Consider the following 23,809-nt stretch of genomic DNA (forward strand, 5'->3'; position numbering starts at 1 on the left):
CCAACTGTAGGTTCCCCTCCAAGTCACACATCATCTTGACTTGAAAATTTATCAGCATTCCTTCAGTGTTGCTGTTTGAGGGTGGGGTAACCACAACTTGCCACCCTGTGCCCTTTTCTTCAGTGCCACTGACTCCACTTGACTCCTGCATTGCAGATTTCCCACCCTCTCCCACATCGCTCACCTATGTCCTCTGGGATCCTCAGTCCCCCAGCGCTAGTACCAGCAGCAGCCTTTTCAATGGTGGTGCTAAGCACAAAAGCCATCCGCGCTAGCACCTCAGAATGTCCATCATTTGTCCCCGGAGTTTGGTGACAGGGGAAGGCCCATTGACGGTCTCACCATTGCCCTATGGCTTGCCAGGCCTTCCTGGACAAAGAGGCAGTGTGGGATTTCTCACAGGCTCGACCATCGATGCCCAGACAAGACGCCAGTCAGGGATATTGTCGGAGGTCCAGACCCCAGCCTCCTGCCCTCACCACTCCACATTACAAGACCCTCTAAGAGATTGCCTACTTTGAGAGGGCAGCTGAGCCATTAATGATGGTTTAGGTGAAGCCACATTGCGTCCTCAGTTTCCATTCTGTGGAACAGTCTCAATCCCAGCATCGAGTAGAAAATCCACACTCAGAGATTTCCTGGTAAGCTTACTGCACTTCCCTGTATCATTTTTTTCCCCTCTGTTTTGTAGTTCAGGCTGCAAGTTTCCCACAGTTGTCACTGAGTTTTCTATTCCCTCGACAGTTTAAGCTTGAGAGCAGTTTGCCAGAAGAAACAAACTGCTTCTTACTATACAATATTGAATGTTGACATCCCTGGTGTATTCCTTTTACAACAGCAGCAACGCGATCGTAAAAGTGGAACATTCTGGAAATCATTCTGCGGGTCACGGGGCCATCTTTGGGAAGAGGAACAGTTCATGTTCCGGGTCGATGGCAGCATTGTCTGATTTGATAGTGAGCCAATAATCTCAGTGGTGTTAAATGAAGAGTAAATATCCCTGTCTACCTTCAGAAAAGGGTGCCAAAGGGTCTTTTCCATTTACCAGAGAGAGGTCTGATGGGGCCTTGGCTGAATCATAGAATCCCTACACTGCGGAATCAGGCCATTCAGCCCATCGAGTCCACACTGACCCTTGAAAAGCATCCCCGTAACCCTGCATATCCCATGAATATTTCATGTGGTGTTTTGTTGAATGTATGGAGGCTAGTCTCCTGAATTAATGCTGGTTTACCCAGGGAACGATTACACCAAGCCGGGCGGGAGGTGTGCACTGAGGTGGATTTTGGAGATGACTTGGACAAGGTGAGTGAGTGACAGATCAAGTATGATGTGAGCTCATCCACTTTGGTCACCAAAACAGGAAGGCAGATTATAATCTAAATGGCAATAGGTTGGGAAAGTGGGAGGCGCAAGGAGACCTGGGAGTCCTGGTGAAGAAAGTGAATGGTATGTTGGCCTTCACAGTGAGAGCTGTCTTGCTGCAATTGGACTGGGTCTTGGTGGGACCACATCTAGAATACTGTGTGCAGTTTTGGTCTCCTCATCTGATGTCTGGTTATGGAGATAGTGCAACAAAGACTTCCCAGGCTGTTTCCTGGAAAGGCAGTGCAAATGGATAAAGTGAGACTGGACTGGTTAGGACTATATTCACTGGGGTTTAGAAGAATGAGGGGGTGGGATCGCATAGAAACTTATAAAATTCTAACAGGACGACACAAGGGAAATGCACAAAGGATAATCCTGATGACCACAGAATCAAGAGTCAGGGAGTCACAGGCTAAGGATATGGGGTGGGCCATTTAGGGACTGAGATGAGGTGAAATTTCTTCACCCAGAGAATGGTGAACCTGTGGAATTCTCTGCCATAGAAGGTGGTAGAGACCAAAATATTGACTATTTTCAAGAAGGATTTAGATAAAGTTCTTGGGGTCAAAGGGGAGAAAGCAGGAACAGGGTACTGAGTTGGATGATCAGCCATGATTGTATTGAATGTGGGGAGGGGGGCAGACCCGAAGGGCTGAATAGTCTCCTCCTATTGCCATTTAGATTATAATCTGCCTTCCTGTTTTTGCGACTGAAGTGGATGAGCTCACATCTATTCACATCATACTTGATCTGCCACTCACTCACCTTGTCCAAGTCATCTCCACCATCCTCCTCAGTGCACACCCTCTCACCCAGCTTGATGTCATTGTTCCATGGGTACAAACAGCAATGATTGAGGAGACTAGCCTCCATACATTCAACAAAACACCACCACATGAGATATTCATGGGATATGCAGGGTTACAGGGATAGAGTGGGATGCTTTTCAAAGGGTCAGTGTGGACCCAATGGGCTGAATGGCCTGCTTCCACACTGTAGGGATTCTATGATTCAGTCAAGACCCCATCAGACCTCTCTGGTAAATGGGAAAGACCCTTTGACACCCTTTTCTGCCCCGATTTGCTATGTTTATGTGAGAATTCATTGTTTGCAGCATCATATCCGCACGCATTCTCCTCTGATCCTGGAAGAATATCTGCTCGCTGCCCATTCCCCCTAAGCAACCTTTTGTTTTGACACTGACACCACCATTACAACATTAATATGTTGATATATGCTCCGTGACATGTGCATAATCACACTTCAAGCTTGAATAAATGTGAATTATATCTGTTTTAATTCTGCAGGCTGCTTGCACAAGCGAACCCAGTTCAGCCTGCACCAGAAATACTCATGTGTTATGCATGACCATTTTCTGCAGTTGTGCAGTGTTCCCCAACTCTAGCACTTATGTATAAAACACTTCAGTTACTACCTCGACCATACAGCAATATGTAACAACCAGTAAAAATGTTGCTGTTGACAGTAACACCCTCCCAACCCCGAAACATGCAGCGTTACCTCAGGATGACAATGAGGAATCAGTCTTGGTTTTCTGCTCATGGAACTAGAAAAGGGCTTGAGCCCATAACTATTGGCTCATAGGTTACTACTGTGTATCATGAAGTGCAGCTATCACCTATCATCTTTAAGCAGAGGCCTGATTCATACAGCACTAAACATTAAAATTTATCCCGGAGTCTATGAATTAGATTGCAACTCGATGGACTGATGTGAAATGAATAAAAATCAAGTTGGCAGTTCCCATTCACAGCTCTCCACTGTTTGACTCGCATTGACTTCAACAGATCTTTAGATTAAATTAGATTCCGTACAGTGTGGGAACAGGCTCTTCGGCCCAACAAGTCCACACTGACTCTCCGAAGAGTAACCCATCCAGACCTGTTTCCCTTTGACTATTGCACCTAACACTATGGGCAATTTAGCGTGGCCAATTCACCTGCCCTGCACATCTTTGGCCTGTGGGAGAAAACCAGAGCACCCGGAGGAAACCCGCACAGACACGGGGAGAATGTGCAAACTCTACACAGACAGTCACCCGAGGCTGAAGTCGAATCTGAGACGTTGGTGCTGTGAGGCAGCAGTGCTAACCACTGAGCCACTGTGCTGCCCTTGACACCACATGAAACAGTTGAGGTGAATAACATTGCTATAACTCATGGATATTTAAATACGGACAAGAGGGAGAAAGGCAAAGCAATGGCAACTCATATTTACATGGGTTTAAGGTAATGAAACATCCCAAGACATTTCTGAAGGAGCAAGTCATGACACTGAGCCACCTAATATCAGGAGAGATTTAATAGATATTCGGGAAGGTCAATAAAAATTGGTCAAGGCGATAGGTTTGAAGGAGCGCTTTGAAGAGGGAAACTGAGGTAGAGAGGAGGAGAGATGGTGGAGTGATTACAATTGGAAATACACATGAGACTAGAGATAGAGGACCACTGATGTCTAGGCTTCTGAAGATTTCTGAGAAAGGGAAGCTGAGGACATGGCATGGGTCTCGAAATAAGCACGAGAGTCTTAACGTCATCAAGTTGCTTGACTAGGAGCTAATGCAGGTCAGTGATCAAGGAAGTGAAAGGGCAACAGGGCTTGCTTTGAGTTAAGACATGAGCAACAGGGTTTTGGATGAGCTCAAATTAATGGAGCACCGAATATGGGAGACCAGTAAGCCGGGCATTCGAATGGTTGTGTGGAGAAGCAACAGAAGTATGAATGAGGGTTCCAGCAGCAAATGCACAGAGATTGGAGCAATGCTGGGTGATGTTAGAGAGATGGAAGCAGGCAGTCTTAATGATGGCACAAGTATAAAGTGTCATGGGGAAAACTAGGGTTTCAACTCGACTGGTGTCACCTCAGCTGCTAGGGAGAGGGATGGAGTCAGTAACCAGGCAATGGAGTTTGGAGCAGCAATTGAATAAGTCTTGCCAACATTGAACAGGAATTTATTTGAAAGTCTAAATAATTTACTTGGAAGAAGTTCCTGCTTATCCAATAATGGGATATTGTTCATGGAGAATGACAATTTCTCAAGAATGGTGGGGGAGTTAAGAGAAGCTCCTGTGAGGTCAGGCTGGGAATGGAAGACCACGTTGATGGTATCATAGTAAGTGACCAAGTAGGGAATTCAAATAGACCATGTACATCAGCATTGACCAGTCAAGAACAAAGGAAAATCTGGTGAGCTGTAAAGCAGCTGCTACTGGTTATTCAATATCTCACAAAAACCTCCTCCTGTGTGCCAACCATCTGTTTGTTCTTTCTTTTCATTTTATTCACTCACAGCATATGGGCATCGCTCGCTGGGCCAGCATTTATTGCCCATTCCTAGTTGCCCATGAGAAGGTGGTGGTGAGCTACCTTGTTGAACCTCCGCAGTTCCTGTGCTGTAAGTAGACTCACAACATTGTGACGTCACCTGAAGAAGGAGCAGTGCTCTTGTGATTTCAAATAAACCTGTTGGGACTATAACCCTGTATCATGTGACTTCTGATGTTGTCCACCCCAGTCCAACACCAGCACCTGTACATCACAGTATTGTGGGAAGAGAGTTGCAGGAGTTTGAGCCAAATACTGGATTTCTATAAGTATCTAACATCAAAAACCATTCATTTGGAAACAGAGTTATATTTTTGTAACATTTATGAGTCACGGCCAACTGGTTGTTCAAAATTCCCCACATTCAAATACATTTCCAAAGCTTTCTTCAATAAGGAGTGGAAATGATCACACCAGCTGTGCTTCCTGTTTATATTTAGAAATCACTAACAATTACTGTTTATAGAAAATGTATTTAGATTCGTTATTGAAAAGGGTGAATTATACCATCGTTCAGTGTAGGACCACTTCACTTTGTTATGCTCCAATTTAAGTAGCTGTTTTGATCCCAGACAAAAGTTGTTCTCAACTTAGCTAACTGGACTCAGAAAGAGAATCCAGCTGAGAGCCAGACTGAGAGGAAGCCAGAATTCAAATAGCAAAGTTTAGGTAATGTCGTGATTGGGATTAATAGCTGTATGCATTGACAACAAAGTCAGAGCACGTGAGGTTAGTATCTGATGGAAGAAGGTTTTGGTGAAGTCTTGCTCCAACCTGCTTCATTATCCAAATGTTACCTGTCTGGATTGGTACAGTGCCCAGTTCTCATCTGCCTGCACCTCCTTGAGCTGCTCATCATATTAGCATAGATATTGTGAGGATTGTTGTTCTTGGCTGAGTTGCTGGGATGATGGAGTTTGCCGTACTGAATCTTTATATCTCTGAGATATAAGCTTCCTGTGGTTATCTGAATGCATCATCTGTAATGCTACAAAATCCACTACTTTTTCAGTGAAAGCTTGTCCAGAAACCCTCCCCCTGATAGACACCCCATCCAGCCAAAGCTCTGCCGATGGCCTTCCACTGAGTCCTAGTCCAATTAAAGTACCATCACTTAAATTCTCCTCACTCAGCCTCAAATAATGTATCAATTTTTAAAATTTTTACCCTCGTACTCAAATTCCTACTACATTCATTGAATGCTCTTTATCAATTTTAGGCACAACAACTGATTAAAAGCTCCAACATCTTTGTCAAACTTGATTTCCCATTCACAAACCCATGCTGACTACACGCATTCAGATCATTCTTACCCAAGTATCCATTTATCACAATGTTAGAATTAGTATTTTTCCTACTACTGATGTGAGTCTGTCGGGTCTGTAGTTCCCCGTTTTCTCTCTTGCTCTTTCCTCAAATTGTGGGGTGATACTTACAAGTTTCCAGTCTACAGGGATCATTCCAGAATCTGTAGAATTTTTGGAAGATAATCACCAATATCGATCTCTATAACCACCTCCTTCAACCCTCTGGTATTTAGACTAACAGATCCCATGGACCTATCAACTTTCAGCCCCATTCACTTTCTCATGCCAACTTCTTCCTGATACTAATTTCCTGTGACTCAGCAATGTTCCTGGTCACTTGGATCTCTTGCTCTGGGAGATTTCTGTTATCTTGCTCAGTGAAAAAAGACACAAAATAATCATTTTGCTTTTCTGCCATTTCTCTGCTTCCCCATCATAAATTCTCCTGACTTTGCCGTTCATGGATCCACTTTTGTGGCAGCCAAATCTTTTTTTTTTAATGTACTCGTAAACGCTTCGACAGTCCATTTGTTGGTCGGTTGAATTCATATTCAATTCTTCCTTTCTTTATCATTTTCTGAGTCCTCCTTTGCTGTATTCTAAAAAAAAAATTCCCAATTCTTACAGTTATTACTATTTATGGATAGTCAATAAGCCTTTTCTTTCAATTTTATATCATTCATAACTTGCTTCTTCAGTCACCAGGAGATGGTGACTAAATGTGTGTGTGTTTCTGCACCTCGATGGAATGTACTGTTGCGGTAAGCCGTGTAAGAGTTATTTAAAGATTATCCATTGCTTATATAGTCATGCTTTTTAATGTGATTCCCCAATCTAGCTCAGCCAATTTGTGCCTTTTGCGTTCATAATTTCCCTTGTTCAAATTTAGCAGCCGTCCTTCAGAATAGCATGTCCTTTAGTTGGCTTATCAACATACTGATCTAGAAACTATTCCTAACATGTTTCAGATACTCATTTTCCACAACTTCATTGATTAATTCATTTATTCAGTTTATATACAGATTGAAGTCACCTAATGATTACTGTGTTGCCCAAGCTACATGCTCTTTCATTTCCTCATTAATACTATGCCCCAGACTACCACTTCTATTTGGTGGCCTATAAATAACTTTAATCAATGTCTGCTGCTCCTTGCTGTTTCTTAGCTCTATCTAAACAGATTCCACACATTGATCTTTTAATCTGAGATCCTCCCTCACTTATGTACTAATTCCATCCCTTATTATCAGTATAGCTTCACTTCCTTTTCTCTTGTCTGTCCTTTCTAAACATCACATATTTTCAGTTTCCAATGGTGGACACCATGCAGCCATGTTTCTGTAATGGTAAGAAGATTATACTCATGTCACTCTATTTGTGCCTTGAGATCATCTACCTTGATATGGAGCTGCCCGTGTTGGACTGGGGTGGACAAAGTTAAAAATCACACAACACCAGGTTACAGTCCAACAGGTTTATTTGGAAGCACTAGCTTTCGGAGCGCATACCCAACAACCACCTAGTGAAGGGGCAGTGCTCCGAAAGCTAGTGCTTCCAAATAAACCTGTTGGACTATAACCTGGGGTTGTGTGATTTTTAGTGTCATCTACCTTGTTCGGGATACTGTGTGCATTCAGGTAGAATGCCCTGAACTTTGACTTCAAAGTATGCTCAATGTTTACTTTGTTTCTCCTCGCCTCCCATGTATGCAGCTTTTCGACTTCCTGTTACCGGCTTAACTCTCTTAGAATGTGGGTTAACCCTCCCTTTCCCATCTTCCTAGATTAAACTAGCCCCCAAACCACCAGCAAATCTCCCTGTGAGGATACCAGTCACGTTGAGGCGTAAGTTGAGAGTGTGGTGCTGGAAAAGCACAGCTGGTCAGGCACCATCTGAGGAGCAGGAGAATTGACATTTCAGGCATAAGCCCTTCATCAGGAGGAAGGGCTTCCTGATGAAGGGCTTATACCTGAAACGTCGATTCTCCTGCCCCTCGGATGCTGCCTGACCTACTGTGCTTTTCCAGCACCACACTCTCGACTCTGATCTCCAGCATCTACAGTCCCCACTTTCTTCACATCGAGGTGTGACCCATCAAACTTGTACAGATTCCACTTTGCCCCGGAACCAATCGTCATTCCTGAGAAATCTGGTGGTGCATTTCTACTAACCCCAGCGTCCACATATTCAATCGATCAATCCCCCTACTTGGAGAAACGCTGAAATTACTGCTGTTGAGTTTCTGGTTGTCATTTCCTTCCTAACTCCTTGGAAGCTGCTGTCAGGACCTCATCCCTCTTCCTGCCTGTGCCTTTGCTATCAATGTGGGTCATTACTTCCAGCTGGTTCCCTCCGCCAGTGGGATGTCCGGCAGTCAGTCTGTGACATCTTTGAACCTGGCATCAAATACCTGTCTGATCCCCTGACAGTGTAACCCCTTGTAACTATTGCCCTTCCATCCTTCTTTTGCCTCCTGTGTATAGCTGAGGCACCTGGGCTTGTGTCTGGCCACCTCGCCCTGGGAAATCAGCACCCTTACCAGTTTCTAAACTGGAATGCCAATGAGCAAGCACGGTTGACTCTGGACTCCTGCATGACCTGTCTGGCTTCTTTCGATTTCTTCGACTCACTTCCCTCTCTGCCTGTACACTTCTAATCTGCGGTGTGACCCTGACCCTAGTCATGCCTTACTGATGCATAATTTGGGATGGCATGGTGGCTCAGTGGTTAGCACTGCTGCCTCATGGGACCCGGGTTCAATTCCAGCCTCGGGCGACTGCCTGTGTGAAGTTTGCATATTCTCCTCGTGTCTGCGTGTGTTTCGTCTGGTGCTGCGGTTTCCTCCCACAATCACAAAGATGTGCAGGTTAGATGAATTGACCATGCTAAGTTGTCCCATAGTGTTCAGAGATGTGTAGGTTAGGTGCTTAGGCCAGGGCAAATATAGAGTAATAGAATAGAGGAATGGGTTTTGGTTGGCATACTCCTTGAAGGGCTGAAAATGTGTTGCTGGAACAGCACAGCAGGTCAGGCAGCATCCAGGGAACTGGAGAATCGACGTTTCGGGCATAAGCCCTTCCCAAAATGTCGATTCTCCTGTTTCCTGGATGCTGCCTGACCTGCTGCGCTGTTCCAGCAACACATTTTCAGCTCTGATCTCCAGTATCTGCAGACCTCACTTTCTCCTCAAAGATACTCCTTGAAGGATCAGTGTGGATTTGTTGGGCTAAATGGCCTGTTTCCACAGTGTAGCGATTCTACAATACTGACTCAATTGCTGGTCAAGTTCTGCATTTGGAGATGATCTGTGTTTAGTAGTTACACTTGATTGATGGTATTGACTCAATAACAAAAATTATGGGTAGAGCTGTCAGCATGGAGCAGACATCTTAAAGCTCTGAGAGTAAAACATGATACACGTATCTAGGTATCAACTCTTCTTAGATCCAAGACATAAAGTATACAACATGGAGTGGTATCTACTATTAAATGAGTAATTCACAAGCTGTGGTAATCACTGCAGGGATTCTAATGATTGGAAATTCCACTCAAGGTGATCATGATGACTGCAAAAGAGGATAAAATTGATAAATATCTCAGCAGTTCGAAATCATCCAACTTCTTGCCCTTATATGACCTTCCAGGGACTTGAGCCAACATTAGTAAAAGTAACAATCCCAGTTTGCGTCGACACTGCTAATTATTGTTGCGATTTGAAAACTAATTTCTCTTTTTCCTAAAGCTGAATGAAAGATGAGACATGGCGTTGTGGTTTTCAGAGGTAGCAGTTTGTCTGGAGGCTAGCTTGCTTCTGCTGATATGGTTCTGAGTTACAGTTGACTAGCTTTGACCTCTCCTTAGGTCATAAGATTATATTTATTTGATGAATCCACTATCTACAAGGTTGGGAACAGTCATGCATTCTGCATTTTATAATACTGTTCTGAATGTAATAGATCAGTTTCTCTTAATCTTGCAAGACTAATCTCAATTATATGCTTCATCCTTATGTTTACTGTAATACTTTCCATGAGATGCATTGGGTAGACAACAGAGCACATTTATTGCAGAGAATATAAAGATAATATGACTGTTTAATACTTTAGTTGTCTATCAAGAGCATAGTAATAGTTTATGGATTGCTATTGTCAACTATTAGGTTATGTAATAGAATAGCAGTACACATTCCTCAGGTATGTAGAGAGGGAAAAAAGTTAACAAAAACAGGAATTGCTTGAAAAGCTCAGCAGGTCTGGCAGCATATGTGGAGAGAAATCAGAATTCATGTTTTGGGTCCAGTGACATGTCTTCAGTTCTGAACTAAGGAAGGGTCACTGGGCCTGAAACATTAACTCTGATTTCTCTCCACAGATGCTGCCAGACCTGGTGAGTTTTTCCAGCAACTTCTGTTTTTCTTCCAGGTTTCCAGCATCTGCAGTTCTTTGTTTTAGCCTTCAGTGATGTTTTCACAGGGTTACTCAATGATCAGAAGAGGCACATCTGCCCATTGTGTCTGAGCTAACACTTCGACAGAACTATCCAATTTGTCCTAATGTCCTCCTCTCTCCCTGTCGACCCAAAACTCTTCCATCTGAAGTATTCATCCAATTCTCTTCACAAGGTTACTGCCGAATCAACTGCCACTGTCTTTTCAGACAGTACATTTCAGATTTCTGCAACTCACCGTGTAAAACACTGTTCCCTCGAGTCCCCTGTGAGTCACCTGCTGTCTATGTACTCTGGTTACTAATCCTCTGTCAGTTCAAACTCTTCAAGATTTTGGAGATTGTAGCCTAATTTTCCACTTTCAAGGTTGGTCCATTTCCCGGCTCCATTGAATGGGGAAAGTGCCCTGGAAGTTTAGATTTTGGGTGGGGATTTGTGGAATGGGGAGTAGTGATCCAGAGCAGCAACTGAGGTTCCAATGACCAGCCTAGGAGATTACTACCACACAGCTGCCTTCCCAGGAGTATATCTATTATCAGACTTTTGAATGGACTGCTTTAAGGTTAATGTTGATCTCTCTCTGCACCTTCTTGGCAGCTGACATTGAATCCTGCACTCTGATCTGTTACCCTGACGCACTTGTGTGCTGTGGGCTGCCTGAACAGCATGTAAGACAACGCTGTTCACCGTGTGCCTCATTACACTTGACAGTAATAAATTCAATCATATCAAATCTCCAGTTCTTTTCCATGTGCCTCTTCTCAACAAAAGGCTCACACGGGCAACAAAAATCAGCCCTTCCAATGTATCGCTGACTTTGAAAAAAGTGCATTTGAGGACCAGGATCTGAAACCCACAACTAAGATCATGTTTTACCCAGCAACACTGATACCCATACCTCTACACCCTTCCGAGACTACAGGCATCTCAAAACAGTGGAGAGCAAGGAGTGGTGCGGGGTCCCCTGCTTTCTGTCATTTACATAAATGATTTGGATGTGAATATAGGAGGAATAGTTAGTAAGTTTGCAGATGATACCAAAATTTGTGGTGAAGTGGAACATGAAGGCAACGGTCTCTGAGTATGATGGGACCTTGATCAGACAGGCCCATGGAGCATTTAAAAGCTATCTGGATGGGTACATGAATAAGGAAGGGTTTAGATGGATTTGAGCCAAATGCTGGCAAATGGTCCTGATTGGCATGGATGAGTTGGACCGAAGTGCTGCACAACTCTGTGACTCCATGACTCTATGAGTCCCACCAGAGGAACCTTAGCAATACCCTCCAAATCTGTTCGCAGGAAGGACAGACCAGCATCGATGCGCTAGTCAGTCAGAGATCCCTTCTGCTGGGTAGGACATGTTGATTGTGCACCAGGTTACATAACGCTTACCATCGATGGCAGGTTACTTGCTTTCAAAACTGCAGCCAATCTTTCAAACATATGCCCCACATGGGAGACAGATAATGAAGGTAAAGAGCCCTTGGGATCCAAGGAAATTTGGCTCGTTGGATCAAGAATTGGCTGAGCGGCAGGAAGCAGAGAGTGATGGGTGAGTGGTGTTTTTCCAACTGAAAGCCTGTGTCCGGTGGGGTTCTGCAAGGATCGATGTTGGGGCAGCTTGTGGTCGACATAAGTGATTTAGACATAAAAATAAGCTGGTTAATCCGCAAGTTAGTGAATGGTAAACGTAGGCTGGCTAATCAGCAAGTTAGTGGATGGTAAATGTGAGCTGGTTATTCAGCAAGTTAGTGGATGGTAAATGTAGGCTGGTTAATCAGCAAGTTAGTGGATGGTATGAAAATTGATAGGGTGGAAAATAGTGAGGGGGATAGCCTTAGATTACAGGAGGATACAGACGGGCTGGTCAGATGGGCAAATGGATTCGATTCAGATAAATGTGAGGTGATGCACTTGGACAGGACAGCTCTGTGCCAAACCAGTGTCATTTGCTATAGATGTGGTCATCCAGACTCAGAGTCTTCAGTACAGAAACAAAAAAGGTTCTTTGGCCCATCAAGTTTGCACTGGTCAAAAACAACTACCTAACTGTTCTAATCCAAGAGTGAGATAGACAGGTTCTTGATCAGTGGGAGAATCAAGGATTATGGGAAAAGGGGAAGAAAGTGGACGTGAGGAGCGTTACATCAATCGTGATCGTATTGAATGGCGGAACAGACTCAAGGGACCGAACAGCCCACTCCTGTTACTATGTCTTATGAACTTATGGTCTTTATTCCATTTTCCAAGGCCGATTGCCATGTATGCTTATCATTGCAAATGGACATCTAGATACTTGTTAGGGGGGTTTCCAACTCAACCACCCCTATAGTGAGTTGCAGATTGCCATCACCATCTGGGTGAAAAAGCTTTTCTCACATCTCACCTAAACCTCCTGCCACACGCCTTAAGTCTGTGCCTCCTGGTTATAGAGGGGTGGGATGCAGAGTGAAGGTACGAGGAGTGTTGCACAGACAAATACAGAAGGCAAACCACATCAATCTGGAAAACAGTGCCTATATGGTCAGGCTAAGTCACAAGAGAAAATGACAGGCAAGATGGCTCCACAATTGACCCCATGGAGAGGGAATGTAAAACAGAAAAAGGGGAAAAGTCTTCACCAGGAGCATACCACCGACACTTTCAAAGTTAGCAAGGGATAGAAAAACAGATATGTAAGCAAATCTCAGAGAATTGTAAAAAATAATAAAGTAATAAAATATGGGATTTCAAAGTCCTCAGTATTGACTGGGAAAGACTTAGTATGGAAGATTTAGATAGGGCAGATTTGCTAAAATGTATAACAAGATAGATGTTTAAGCCAGTATTTGGAGAGAGGGATCTAATTTGAGGATAGTGGTGGATGCTTCAGTGGAGAAGCAGTTCAATGATCATGACAACAACTCAATGAGTTAAGATAGTTCTAGAAAAAGACCAGAAATAAAGGTTCAGAATTGGGGGAAGGCTGATGATAATAAGATTTGGTGCAACTGTACTGGAAGCTGCTATTGCGGGAAAATCCACATCAGAGCAGTCGGAGACATTCAAAAAGGGGGATAGTGAGAGTGCAGGGCCAACATGTTCCTGTCAAGGTGAAGAGTTGGAGCAACAAAGGCAGAGGAGCCTGGATGTCAAGGATTGCACAGAATTGGCTCAGGAATACAAGGGAAGGTTATGGTGGATGCTAAGGGGTGTGATGAGCTGAAGGGTTTCTTTCTGTGTTGTAAAAGTCTATGATTCTGTGGCACATTTGGGGTTAGGTGGGATTCGTACCCCAACCAACACAAGTCCCATAAAGTTATGTTCAACGGTCACTACTCTAACCTTTTGGCAGATGGACTGTTTATGAAGGAAAACCTAAGAGTGGAGAACTGAAGTTTCCTTTATTTAGTTCACTGAAACACTTCCAAAAAAAAACTGAGAGACTCACAGTTGATACAATCTCTTTGAAAGAAAAACGCTTCCCCAGCTACGGATGCAATGCACAGAAGCTTTACAGCTGGAATCACAGAGACAAGCCAAAACCTGAGTTATGTGTCAACCTCGTTCCCCAGAGTGGGCAGTTTAAATATTGTAAAAGCTTGTCACTTCATCAGATTATTCAGTAAATGGCCAAGTGAAGAGTGTACTCATTGGTGTAAAATGCTGCAGTAGAAAGTGGGACTTGAGTTTAGTTCAATAGATTAATTCGCTGCAGTCCAGCGCTCTTTGAATGAAAGCACTGTGACATTTAGATAGCACATTATCGAGTCTTCAGGATGTCCCAGAGCACTTCACATACACAAAATTACTTTTGAACTGAGCTCATTCATATGTTGACAGCCACAACAGTCAAGTTGTGCACACAACCAGCTTCCACAAACAACAGACGAATAGCTTATTACTGTGGATATTGGCATGGACGTCCACCTTTGAAGCCTTCAGAAAGCATTTCATCAATGTAGGTTGACTCCAAGCCAAGTAACAAATGTGAATAGCTTGTGTGGATGTAGGGGAATCGCCATTTTGAATTCTGAAAACAAAAACACAAGGATTTCATATAAAATTAACGTTTATATACAAAATATAAAATTGATGTGCCCCAGATCATTCGAGTACAGGAGCAGGGATTTCATGCCGCAATTATACAGGGCCTGGAATATCGTGTGCAGTTTTGGTCTCCCCTTATCTGAAGAAGGGTGTTCTGTCCATGGAGGGAATGCAGCAATGGTTTACCAGACTGGGATGGCAGGCCTAACGTATGAAAAGAGACTGGATCAGTTGGGAATATGTTCACTGGGATTTCAAATAATGAGGGGCCTATCTCGGAGAAGCCTGGAAAATTCCAACAGGACTTGATATGGTAAGTGCAGAATGGATGTTCCCAATGACCGAGGAGTCCAATACTAGAGGTCATAGTTTAAAGGTACCTGAAGGGTAAGTCGCTTAGGGCTGAGATGAGGAGAAATTTGTTGACCCAGAGAATGGTGAGCCTGTGGAAACCGCGCCCACTGAGGGTGGTGGAGGCCAAAATGGTGAATATGTTCAAGATGATGTTAGATGTGATTCTCGGCCTAAGGGAGTCAAAGGTTAGTGGAGAAAGCGAGAGCACGGACTGAGTTGAATGATCAGCCATGATCCTATTAAATTGTGGAGCAGTCTCAAAGGTTTGAGTAGCTTATTTCTGCTCCTGTTTTCTGTTTTTCTGTTTTTATTTTTGAATAAGTTAATTGTACAAAGACACCTTTAGCTTTAATGAAAGCATGTTAGGAACTTATCAACAATACTGTCTTCATCAACGATCATCAAATTCATTCTGAATTACTTTGGTGGTGTCATCATCATAAGATCGTAATCTGGGTCAGATTTCAGAACCATCCCTCCGCAACAACACATTTCCTCTCATCCCTTTGAACTGGATGCTCTGTGTTTTGTGAACAATTTGATGAAAGCTTGCAAATTAACAGAAGCCTGTGATGTGATGATGAAACCATGGAAAACATCAAATGTACTAACAAGTATGTTCCCACTGTTTCTCTTCTTCAGCTATTCTCCTACTCCATTTGGACTGGACGTGCTTCTCAAATGATTCATTGAGACACACAGATTTTAGACAGTATCCCCTCCCTGTATAACAACGTGGGTGTCATTTTTTTCACAGGCATCTTCTGATCTTAGCAATTATATGGGATCCGGTCATGTCCTGCATTATTTAGCTGTATTCTTTACGTAAGTCACCAGGATGACCATTCCGTTCATTATCGATACATTTCACTCCACCCTAATCCACCCAATTGTTGGCACAGACATATCCAAAATGTCTTATATTTCAGCACGGATTTTTGTTTGAACATAACCATAGACTGTAATTTTATTCCATCAGCCTTGCAAGTTGGTACTCCATATATTTTGCCTTCTAACATCCTATGGTTTTCACTGGAACTGTCTTTGAATGTTTCCACTCTGTAGTTCAGATGCTGGATACTACAGAGTTCATGGGGCTGTTTGGTTACCCATAGCAAAGTATCCCAATTAAATAGGTTAGCAGCAAGACTTTTGTGAGTTCAAACTAAAGGTAACTCTTATGAACACATTTACCCCAGATTTTAAAATGAAACGTCTCACTCATTTGTACCACACATATACACACACACACACACACACACAAAGATTAGATATGGATAAAAGCAAACCATCATAACTCTCCTCACACACTTAGTGCTGCAAGTACAAGCCACAACCCTAATTCTATGGCCTGCACAACTGACAACTACTCAACCAAGCCACATCAGCTGAATAGATTAACCCATGCTCACTGATTGCTTCCCTCCATTGCAGGACAAGATGATGCACCATCAGAGATACCACCAGTGTACTCGCATGTCACAGACCCCCCAGTGGAAGGATACTACGCTGTGATGCTAGTTTTGCCATCAATGGGTATTGGATGATCAAACATTGTAATACCAACACCTATTTTTTGAGGACCATCAGGATTAGCTCCCCTCAACACAAGCTCACCCCAACCCAGTCTCTGTACTCCTCAGAGGAGAAGGCAAGATTCACCAGAGACTTGGCCATGATTCTTCTCTCAGTCAGCATCATTAAAGCCAGGCTCATTGGGGGACTCATTTGGTTTTTGACAGCTTGTTGCATGCTGGAAATGATCAGGAGGCCCAATGCTGTGGCCAGAGACTGGCCTGAAACATTTAACAATGATGGGGTGGTCGGGGAACAGCTAAAGAAGACCACAACGGTAAAGAATTGTCACCATTAGATTTAACATTGATATCCCCAGCTCAAACACTGTCACTAAATGAACCTCTGCGCACTGCTGGAGGCGGGTTTGATACCATTGGGATGTGGTGGTTACTCCTTGGCTGAGGAAAATGGCTCAGCTTTTCTGTCCCAGGCCCATTCCAGGGATTGTATGGCAACATCTAGGGGATCTCTCAGTCAGGGACCCGTCATTACAGGAGGCAAGAGTCGATACATGGATCAGAGGGCAGGCTGATCCAACAGGAATTAAACCTATCACAGCAGCCAGGTTGAGAGAACTTTAAGGATTTGGGACCATTGCTGGACTCTGTCAAGCTGTGGAGGTGCCAGTGTTGGACTGGGGTGGACAAGGTCAGAAGTCACACGCCACCAGGTGTTAGTCCAACAGGTTTATTTGAAATCACAAGCTTTCGGAGTGCTGCCCCTTAGTCAGGAGAAGGGTAACACAAGGGCACAGAATTTATGGGCAGAGAGAGTTCACAAGATCATAAAAATGGCAGGAGTGGGGTGTCAATAGGCTGAGCAATAAATCTCTGCAGGCGATCAGAAGTGTCAGGCGGTGTGAGTAAAGTAATGCTGGATAGCAAGTGAAGGGATGACCTATGATCTGATTAATTGAGGCAGAGCCATAATTACAAATAATTAAAAATAAGATGGTGCTGGAGACAAACCAAATGGCTTGAATAACATAATAGGTAAAAGAGTTGCATCCTGAGGGTCTAACCAAAGCAACATGTAATCCAAAACTGTTCAAACTAGTCAACAAACTACACAAACTAAGGTGCCTTGACAACTTGTTATGACCTCTCTACCTTAATTGGTTTGTACAGCTTGGCCTTACAGTTTTCATTCTTAGCCTTTATAGACAGAAGCTCTTCCCTCTTTGTGAGACCATTCCATTCCACTACAGAAAGCAAGAAATTCTGCACAGGTAAGTTCATAAAATTAAAAAAAAACCCTCCCTTCTTCAATGAATTCACCATTTGATCAAATGAGGTACTGCACAGGGATGTGTTAAGTGTCAATCCCTTCAAGGGAGCATGTCAGCTTCTCATAGCAGTCAGATTGAAATTCATCAGCAAGGAACAAACATACACTACGCCTGGTTCCTCACTCAGACTTCAATTGGAAAGTGAAGGCACCAGACTAGATACAAAGAGCCTTCTCTGGGAAGGTTCTGATTATTCAACATTTAACAAATGTTCGTCTTTTGTTCCGGTAGCCCTGGGAACTCTGTGACTACTGGCACCAGACATTTATTTGAAACATCTGCCAGTTACAAGAACCTTTTGTTCATCTCAATTCCCCAAGTGCCTTTGGAGCGGTTTCCTGGAATAGATCTTTTGCTTGATTTTCTTATAAATGCATCAACGTGGTCTAACAGAGCCATATTTCCAAATCAAAGGAAACACGGACATTGTGCTCTCTCAGACGACAGCTTCCGATATGCGCCCAGGTTTTAGAATGGGGTTTACAGAGTCATAGTTTACAGATATACGCCTTTAGCCCAACCAGTCCATGCTGACCATGTTCCCAAACTAAACTAGTCACACCTGCCCACATTTGGCCCAAATATTTCTCATTCATCAACTTATATAAATGTCTTTTAAACGTTGTAACTGTATCTGCATCCACCACTTCTCCAGGAAATTCATTCCACACACGAAACACTGTCTGTGTAAAAAAATTGCCCCCCCATGTCCTTTTTAAACTTTTCTCCTCTCACCTTTAAAAATATGCCCCTCGTCTTGAAATCCCCCATCCTCGGGAAAAGACACCTTCTATTCACCTTATCTATGCCCCTCATGATTTTATAAACCTCTATAAGGGGTTAGTTCACAATCTGAATGTACAGAACTATATAAAGATGGCATGAGGCAGAAAGAAGGGAGTCGTTCAGCCCATCGGCCTCGTGGTCACCTTTTGAAAAAGGAGCCAATTAGTCTCCCTCCCTCATCCTTTACATATATTTGTCTGGTTTCATTATGAAGGTCATTGCTGAACCTGCTTCCAGCAGCCTGTCCAGTTCATGCCTGGTGTTTAATTCAGAGCTTGGTTTGAACTAACCACCAGCAGGAGCAGAGCAGCCACTCAACACAATCCCTCTTGATTGCAAACCGGAAGGGAATGGATATCCGCAAAGTGGCAGTCCAACCCTCCCTACGATTTCCCAGCATTCGGGATATTATGGCTGTCCGTGCTTGATGGGAATGCTGTGAGGTAAGGTGTATGGGTGGGAGGGGGTGCTCGATAGGGGGTTTGAGACATGGTTATATCCCAATCCTCACAAACTCTGCCTGAATTGTGCCACGTGTTTGAACTTTTATTCATGCATGCATGGGAGCTGTAGCTATTGAAGATGGTGCATAACTGAAACTTTACTACAAAAACGATGGTTTTATCCACTTTCTATAGACAACATGTTTCCAATCAAAAGGCTACACAGTTGAACAGCCATGTATCTATCCAACGGCGTTCACGTAGTCTACAGGCCAGGTTAGTACACAAGAGTATAGTATCCAATCTTATTAAAACTAATACATGAGATTATATTATCCAATCATATCACAAGATGTTTAAATCTTCTAATCAGAAGCCCTTTGCTACTCATTGCACACTCTCTGTGGAATTCTAACTCCATCTGTATTTACTGCACTGATTCTGTGCTTTCCCAATGTTTGTCTGAATCCTACATCGATTTTGGCTTCCACCAGTTGATCGTGGTTGGCCATTGCCACTGGTTTGATTTGGGAGTTGGACTCGGGGCTGTTCAATGAGGCTTGGGATTTTAAATCTCTTAGGCCTCACACTCTTGGAAGCAGAAAGATGCACTGCCAATTTCCCCCACCACACCCTCGTTTCTCACTCCCCCGAGTTAAAATTGACCCTTTTTCATGGTTTTCAATCAAATGTTGATAATTGGATTGTGGATATTAATCATGCCTGTGGGGCTTCAACCTTAGACGATTGAGGCATAAGCTTTAAATTTTAAAAAGCCCAGCTTAACAGGGAAACAGTCTTATTCTGTGAGGAAGAAAGCAAACTGATGCCTCAGGCAAAGGTGTGATAGATAATTGACAATTTAATCTTGGCCCTTGCAAACAGTTGTCTTTGTGAAGATAAGGCAAACACCTCATCGAAGAGTGAGCCTGATGTTCTTCTCTTTGCAACAAAGACTGGGTTTCTGAGATCACCAAATAGATGAAAGACACAAAAACTCTTGAGCTTGAAATCTCGCCAAAGCAAACGTACAGTTTAAAAGACTGTCAACTCAAATATAGCTTTGATTAAAAGCACATGACAAGTGAAAGAAGACTGACGTCAGGCTTTGCAACTTGTATTCCAGATAATAGTTAATATTTTCTGTCCATACCAAAGGGAATAAAACATCAACTGTTAAAAGCACCAAGAACAAAAGACAAATACTGAAGAAGTCAAACTGACGACCTCATTACCAAATGGTTTAGAAGCATGCTCCTTCAGGAATGTTCGAACATTTGCACCAGCACTTTCATCCAACTGAGATTTTTAATGTTGGAAAAAATGCAAAGCTAAAACGAAATTTTGTTCTCATTAATTCCCCAATGTTAATTCAATAATTTGCCACACTTCCGACAAGCAGCCCCCGTTTTGTGTGAATGGAGTGTACAGGGATATTTGGAGTTGTCTAGTTTCCCAGATATATGCTGTTTTAGCCCATGTGTAATCAATCGCCTGTTATTATTTGCAGTAAAGAATGTGCACCATTGCATCTTCATGCGTACTGCTGCTACCTCCAACTCAGTAAAAACAATGACTGCAGATGCTGGAAACCAGAGTCTAGATTAGAGCGGTGCTGGAAAAGCACAGCAGATCAGGCAGCATCCGAGGAGCAGGAAAATCGACGTTTCGGGCAAAAGCCCTTCATCAGGTATTCCTGTGCTTTTCCAGCGCCACTCTAATCTAGACGCTACCTCCAACTTGCCAACTAGCCATGTGGCTCTGTAATCATTGTTCTATCATCACCATCTTTCAATAAAGTCCCGCATAAGAGATTAATGTGTAAAATTAAAAACACTGGGGATTGTATATTGAGGTGAATAGAAAATTGATGAGCAGGCAGTAAGCAAGGAGTAAGAATGAATGGGACTTTTTTGTTTCTGAATGACAAGCAGTGACCCTCAGGGTTCAGTACTAGGACCCCAGCTATTCACAATATGTGCTAATGATTTAGATGAGGAAACTAAATGTAATACCTCAGAAGTTGCTGATGACACAAAGCTGGGTGGGAGAGTAAGCTGTGAGGAGGACGCAGAGTAGTTGTAATGTGATTTGGATAAGATGAGAGGGTGGGCAGATGCATGGCAGATGCAGGATGATGCGGATAAATGTGAGGTTATCCATTTTGATGGCAAAGCTAGGAAGGCAAATTATTATTTAAATGGCTGCTGATTGATGGAGGGGAATATTCAAATGAGACCTGAGTGCCCTTGTGCACCAATCGCTGAAAGTAAGCATGCAGGAGCAGCAGGCAGTACAGAAGGCAAACTATATGTTAGCTTTCATAGCGAGAGGATTTGAGTTCAGGAAGGGGGACGTCTTGCTGCAATAATACGGGGCATTAGTGAGGCCATACCTGTAACACTGTGTACAATTTTGGTCTCCTTATCTGGGGAAGGATGTTCCTGCTATGGAGAGATTGCAGTGAAAAGTTTATCAAACTGATTCCTGGGATGGCAGGACTGACGTATGAGGAGAGATTGAGTCGGTTAAGATTGTATTCTTTGGATTTTCGAAGAATGAGGGGGTATCTCATAGAAGCCTATAAAATTCTAACAGGTCTAACATTTGAACAGAAAGGATGTTCCTGATGATGGGACAAAGGTCACAATTTAAGGATAAATGGTAAAGCTTTTAGGACTGAGGTAAGGAGACATTTCTTCACCCAGAGAGTGGTGACCCTGTGGAATTCACGGCAACAGAAAGTGATTTTGTGTTTTCAATAAGACAGTAGATATAGCTTTTGGGGGTAAAGGGATCAAGGGTTTTGGGAGAGGATGGGATTTGGGTATTGAGCTTGAGGATGAGCCACAACCACACTGAATGGTGGAACAGGCTCGAGGAGTGGAATGGCCTACACTTGCTCCTGTCTGCTCTGACTCTATCATGCATACTTCTGGTGTCAACCCCATGACACTACAAGTTGCACTCACCTCCACTGTCCCAGTATGCATCCCTTCACTCATCCTGAGACATGAGGTGTACAACACGTGCTATTTGAAAGTTGGATCTTAAAATGGGAGCAGAAGAATTTTGAGCAGTCCTGTGAAGGATATTTTTAAAAGGTCATTCTGCCCATGAAGACGTTAAGAAAGTAATTACAGGCCGGTGTCGAACAGGAAATTATTGGAGAAAGTCCTGAGGGCAGGATTTTCTCACATTTGGAATAAAGACTTGTCAGCAATAGCATGACTTTGTGTGGGGGAGGGTGTTTCTCACAAAGTTAATTGAGGGTTTTTGAGGAGGCGAGCACTATTGAGGGGAGTTCCAGCTCACGGGACAGAGGTAGGTGATGGCAGAAGGTTATCAGAATGAACCTGGATGATTGGAGGGTTGACGGAAGAGTGTCCATGAATGGATCATGACATTATAATCCCAGCTGGTGATACTGCAAGGCACGTCTGATCCCAGAACGAAACATGACGCGATAGATTTCTTTTAAGGTGGTTAATGCACTGGTGAGTCACTGAGATGTGACTGCAGAAGGCTGCAGATGTTCTTAAACAACAGGAGTCCCAGCACCAATCTTTGTGGAACACCACTGCACACAGATCTCCAGTCAGAATAACACTCTTCACTGCTATGCTGTCTTCTTTGACCAAGCCAGTTCTGTATCCAGCTCACAGCAGATCCCATGTGACTTCACCTTCTGTATCAGCCTGCCATGAAGGACCTTGTCAAAGACTTTATTAAAGTCCATGTAGACAACATCTTTGCCTGACTGACTGATTGAAGATGTGAAATGAACTGCCAGAGGAAGTGGTAGAGGCCAGTACAATTCCAACATTTCATAGAGACTTGGACAGACACACGAATAGGAAAGGTTTAGAGGGATATGGGCCAAATGCAGGCAATTGGGAATAGTTCAGCTGAGGAAACCTCTTTGGCATGGACAAATTGGACCGAAGGGTCTGTTTCCATGCTGTCTGACTCAATGACTGCAATTCAGAACTCAAAAATAATGTACACCAAGTTTCATCATGAACAGGAAAAGTAACTTTATTTATTATAAACACTTATACTTTAACAAAATGACAAAGAAGTTGGATTATTATTTTCTAAGCTATTGCTATTAAACTTACGCGATACCCCTTTTATCTAAGTACACACTCATTCATGAATAACACAAACAGGTGGTTTGACACAAATACTACGGGTGGGGAAAAAACAGATTGTTCTCTGCCATAAGTCCAGACCACAAAAGTAGAATGGCTTGTTCTCACAACCCTCTTCTTGGTGGTGATAATAAAATGCTGTCTGTAAAACAGATGGTCAGTTTTTAACTCACTGGTTGACCAGTTGGACCCAGAGTCTTTTTTTTCTCTGTTTTATAATTCTTTCATTCAGTGTCTCTGAAGATTGGTTTTCCTGCTCTTTCGATAGCGAATGGGGGAGAGAGAGGATGTTTCCTCTGCAGGCTTCCGGAGACTTCCTCCTACAGTCTGACGCATCTGTGAGGCTGCCAATTGAATAGCCAATCAAACGTCTGTCTCTGGGCAGAATTCCCCTGAACAAGCAACATGCATTGGAAGAAAGAACTGCCAAGGCTGGAGATCTGAAAATGCTGGAGAAACTCAGCCAGTCTGGCAGAAAAACATAGAACATAGAAGAATACAGCGCAGTACAGGCCCTTCGGCCCTCGATGTTGCGCCAATCCAAGCCCACCTAACCTACACTAGCCCACTATCCTCCATATGCCTATCCAATGCCCGCTTAAATGCCCATAATGAGGGAGAGTCCACCACTGCTACTGGCAGAGCATTCCATGAACTCACGACTCGCTGAGTAAAGAACCTACCCCGAACATCTGTCCTATACCTACC

At 43.3% G+C, this 23,809-nt stretch overlaps 1 long non-coding RNA gene across 1 annotated transcript; it reads right to left on the reverse strand.

The window, feature by feature from the left end:
- Positions 1-14,434: 14,434 nt before the first annotated feature.
- LOC122555530 lies at positions 14,435-23,431 on the reverse strand. The gene is made up of 3 exons (XR_006313288.1): positions 23,275-23,431; positions 21,920-22,029; positions 14,435-14,481 (listed from the first exon to the last, which is right to left on the reverse strand). It is a non-coding gene; the product is annotated as an uncharacterized LOC122555530 (long non-coding RNA).
- Between the last annotated feature and the right edge of the window lie 378 nt (positions 23,432-23,809).

Source organism: Chiloscyllium plagiosum, chromosome 12 (genome assembly GCF_004010195.1).
Source record: "Chiloscyllium plagiosum isolate BGI_BamShark_2017 chromosome 12, ASM401019v2, whole genome shotgun sequence".
NCBI lineage: Eukaryota > Metazoa > Chordata > Chondrichthyes > Orectolobiformes > Hemiscylliidae > Chiloscyllium > Chiloscyllium plagiosum.